General features: G+C 33.9%; 2 non-coding genes across 2 annotated transcripts; both read left to right on the top strand.

Annotated features, from left to right (window-relative positions):
- On the top strand, positions 1-196 carry LOC128284800 (U2 spliceosomal RNA). Its single transcript, XR_008275223.1, has one exon. It is a non-coding gene; the product is annotated as a U2 spliceosomal RNA (small nuclear RNA).
- A 1,938-nt stretch (positions 197-2,134) lies between these two features.
- On the top strand, positions 2,135-2,325 carry LOC128284846 (U2 spliceosomal RNA). The gene has a single exon (XR_008275266.1). It is a non-coding gene; the product is annotated as a U2 spliceosomal RNA (small nuclear RNA).
- Positions 2,326-4,493: the final 2,168 nt, after the last annotated feature.

Below are 4,493 nucleotides of genomic sequence, written 5' to 3'. Positions count from 1 at the left end.
ATACCTTTCTCGGCCTTTTGGCTAAGATCAAGTGTAGTATCTGTTCTTATCAGTTTAATATCTAATACGTGGGCCATTGGCTCACACGATGTTAAATTAATTTTTCTAGGGGGAAAGCTCACCACAGTAGCTTGCTCCTGGGGCTTTCATGCGTCGCCTAAGCGTTGCACTATAGCTCAGGCCCGGCACACCCCACCCAATCCAAGTTGAAGTTTTGTAATTTTACTTTTGATTGAGAAAAAAAAAGTTTCGATGATATCATGAGATGAAAATTGAAATTCAAGGTTGGTGAAATATAATCTTTATTACATGTAGCTTTCTGAAACCTTGAAAGGATAGGAGATGCATATCATACATAGGCACTTCCACTCGCTGTATATGGATAGCATAATATATTATGTCTCGATGTTAAGAAAATATAAGTCAAATTTGAGTCACGTTATAGAGTTAACTTTCATAAGACTTAAAAGGAGATTGTTCATATGACAAGTATCTTTTAGTACTGCTTATAGAAGAACAAATTTTAAGGAAATGCGCAATTTCCTATGTAAAAGTTAAATTTCATTTACATTATTTTTTTTTATCAAAAAGTGATTTTGAGAAATTTGGTTAAGCAAAATGATGGATTTTAAATCCAACAAAAATAAAAGTTTTACTAGAAAAGATATATAGGTAAATAACGTTGACTAGGGTCATATTCATACGCATCGGAAAAAGTTTATTTCTTCAATAAAATAAAATAAGAAGATTTTAAAATTAAAAATAAAATTTGAGAAATCAATCTAACTTAAATCCAATCAAAGTAAAATCTCAATTTTGATCATATATGCAAAGATAAATTTCAATACTCTTTAATAAATTAGTTACAATTATTGGCATTGCGCCTTGCAACTAATCTTTTATTATGTTTTCAGTAATGAAGAGTAAACTCATTGAAATTATTTCTCTTATTAAAACTAGAGAGACTCGATTCAATCGATTCAAGTCAACAAACACACATATGGGGCTCATTTAGACTAAATATATCAGTAAACTTCATAATTTGACATACACAACCATACCATCCGTCTTAAGTATTAGAATAATTAAGCGTCATGGATTTAAAAGTTCTAATTAATAAGAAAATTATTATAAGTTATCGAGTATGAAATCCTATATTTAAAAAGCTCAAATATTGTAATTCAAATAGAAAATAAGTAAATGTGAGAAAAATAAAAATAAATTGGATTCACAAACTTGAAGAATTTATTAGATTTGAGTTGTTTTTAATTGTAAGTTAAGTTGCAACTGAAGAAACAATTAAAAGAGTAAAACAATATGACAGACATAAGAATTGGTCATGTAATTTGAAACTCATTCCTACATTTGCGGGGTCTTACCCAAAAAGTAATCCACTATGAATTAACACTTCATGACATGATTTAAGTTCTACTCACACACCAAGGTGCAACTTTACTCTTCTGCTTCAACTAAAATCACTATCAACTAAAATTTTCTCCTAAAAAGTTAAGTTACAAGCTGAACAAAAAAATAAAAAATTTGCAATTAAATTGTACCTAATACAAGTTCCTTTAATTAAAATGCTCTCTTTAATTCATACATGATTTGCCATAGTGTGATATGACAAATTAGGCTTTCCCAGTATACTTAAGGAGTTTATTCTCAAGCAAAGCAACGTCTTTTTCATAGTTTTTAGATTTTAAGTTAATAAATGTAAAATTATCGTTTTTACTCATTTTTGTGACCCAATTTAGCCAATGTGCCATTGGGGGCCCTAATGTGTGGTTGAATTGTATAAGGACATGTTGGAGGTTGAAAACAAGTGAAAACAACACCAAAGGAAAGAGTATCGCGATATCCAAACCATGGAATTGCGATACCTCCAGCAGACTTGAAGATTGGAGACCACCCTTCAGTGGTATCACGATATCCACTCTAAAAAAAACCCTCAATTTTGAAACTGACCAGGGTATCGCGATACCGATATTGTGAAGGGACAAAGTTAGACAAAAAGGGTAGTCTTTGTCCACCCAACGTACCAATCACACAAGGCCCTTGTAGGGGCAATTTTGGCAACGAAATTTCATCAGCCATTGGCCTAAAACAACTACTTTTGGCTAAGGAAAGAGAAGGCATACCTTTCTCGGCCTTTTGGCTAAGATCAAGTGTAGTATCTGTTCTTATCAGTTTAATATCTGATACATGGGCCATTGGCTCACACGATATTAAATTAATTTTTCTAGGGGGAAAGCTCACCACAGTAGCTTGCTCTTGGGGCTTTCATACGTCGCCTAAGTGTTGCACTATTGTGACAGCCCAAAATTGACCCTAGTCGGAAAATGGTTTCAGGACCACTAAACCGAGTCATAAAAAAAATAATTAACCGTCCAAGTTGATGCTCATTATATGTACTTATGCATGTGTGAAAATTTCATGTTTGAATTTTGTTAATTGTAAGTGAATTTTAGTAAATAGGACTTATGTGAGAAAATTTAGAAATGTGCTAGGCAAATGTAAAGTGGCCTATTAATGCATGTTATAGAAATGGTGGGTTTGCATGTCAAATTGCCCAATATTTGAGCTAGTGGCCGGCCATGCTATGAGTGGAAACATGTCACAAACATGTTATGTTAGTGATGTATGTTAGGAACAATAAAATAAGGAGTATGGGTAATAAAGAAATGGGAAAATGAAAGAAGGTGTGTGATTGTTTCTCCCCCACCCCATTGCCGTGAATGTAAGAAAGAAAACAAAAAAAAAAGTGTCCATCTTTCTTCATTTCTCTTGGCCGAATGTTCTAAGGAAGAAAGAAAAACAAGTTATGTTCTTTGGTTCTTCTTGGCCAAATTGAAAGGAAGAAGAAAGGAGTGAAGCAATCGGTCATCTTAGGTCACTATTAAGGTAAGGAAGTTTGTACTAGCTCTTGAAATTTTAGTTGATATTGAGTGAGATATCAAGTGATTTTTGTAAACCATGTTGAAATTTTAATTTTTGGGGTGAGTATGGTTTTCGGCTATAAAAGATTAATAAGGGTGATGGTTGTGTTTCATGCTAAACTTAGATGAATAATGGTAGTTTGCTTACATCTTGATATCTATGAGTTCCTTTCTTGGTTCTACCATAGACCCACGAAGTATATGTTTATTTGGTGTTGTTGGAGGTTTATGATAGAAGCTAATGAGTGAGAGTTTGATAGATACTATGAGGTTAAACTTCATGAGATTGTAAGCTTGTAAGTTGGATGATGAAATTCATGTTTTGTGAAGGTAAATGGTGTAGAAGGAGCATTCGGCCATGAAAAAAAAAAAGAAAATTTATGATGAATTAAGTTGGAAGCTATTATAATGTACTTGTGCATTCGGGTATGGGATGAAAATATATGAGATGGTTATAATCAGCCTTGTGATTCGGCTCTTGCATATATATATATATATATATATATGCACGTGATGTATTGGTATGACATATATATATCATCTCAAGGTATATGTTTATATATGGTGGTGTTTTAGTTATGGAGTAAATGATGGATGCGTATTGAGTTATAATATGTAATGCATTAGTTAGTAAAATGTATGTCATTTATATGTGGTACTAAGTATATAAATGGCCTCAACGTAGACATGCATATTCGGCCACATGAGATGGATTGGCGTTGCATGTATTCGGTTAGAGGCAAGCATATTGATGCTTTTATCTTGGCTTAGACAATCGGCTAAGAGGAAGTGTGGGATAATATGTTGAGTTGATTCATGATTTCATATGTATGTGACTTTAATGTCTAATGAATATATATGGGCTAAGTACCTTGAGTTCCTCTTTTCGATGCTCAAATGATTAAATCAATTTATTTGTTAAAATTAAGCTCAAGAGCAAAGGGGAACTAGATCCGATAAAGGGAAGGAAAAAGTGATTGAATAGTCGTTGAAGCAGTTCGACAACATTCGAGGTAAGTTTTCGAGTAATGGAACTTAGATTATGATTTGATTAGATCATGCTCTTTGTATGTGGCTATTGAGCCGAAATTGCAAGTGTGATAAGTGTCTTGTGTTTGAGCTTTGCTAATGAAAATGAAATACGGATGTGTCATGATTTGTTGATAAATGTGCATGGTTATTCGAATGATGTCCGGGCTAAGTCCCGAAGGCTTTGTGCTAAGTGACTATATCCGGACTAAGATCCGAAGGCATTTGTGCGAGTTACTAATTCCGGGCTAAGCCCGAAGGCATTGGTGCGAGTTACTAAATCCGGGTTAAGTCCCGAAGGCATTTGTGCGAGTTACTATAACCGGGCTATGTCCCGAAGTTATTTGAACGAGTAGTTATATCCGGTTAAATTCCGAAGGTACGTGATTCGGGAATGAGTGATCTTGCTGTAAAAATTTCAGTTAATACGCTTGTAAAGTCCCAACAATGAGGTATGTTTCGTATGTGCATTGGAATAGTTGATTCCCTTCGAATAATATTCGCTCAGTCGAGTAATGAGCTTTCGGT

This window comes from Gossypium arboreum, chromosome 11 (genome assembly GCF_025698485.1).
Source record: "Gossypium arboreum isolate Shixiya-1 chromosome 11, ASM2569848v2, whole genome shotgun sequence".
In the NCBI taxonomy this organism is placed as follows: domain Eukaryota; kingdom Viridiplantae; phylum Streptophyta; class Magnoliopsida; order Malvales; family Malvaceae; genus Gossypium; species Gossypium arboreum.
The sequence above is the reverse complement of the archived record's forward strand: the minus strand, read 5'-3'. Positions and strand labels throughout refer to the sequence as shown.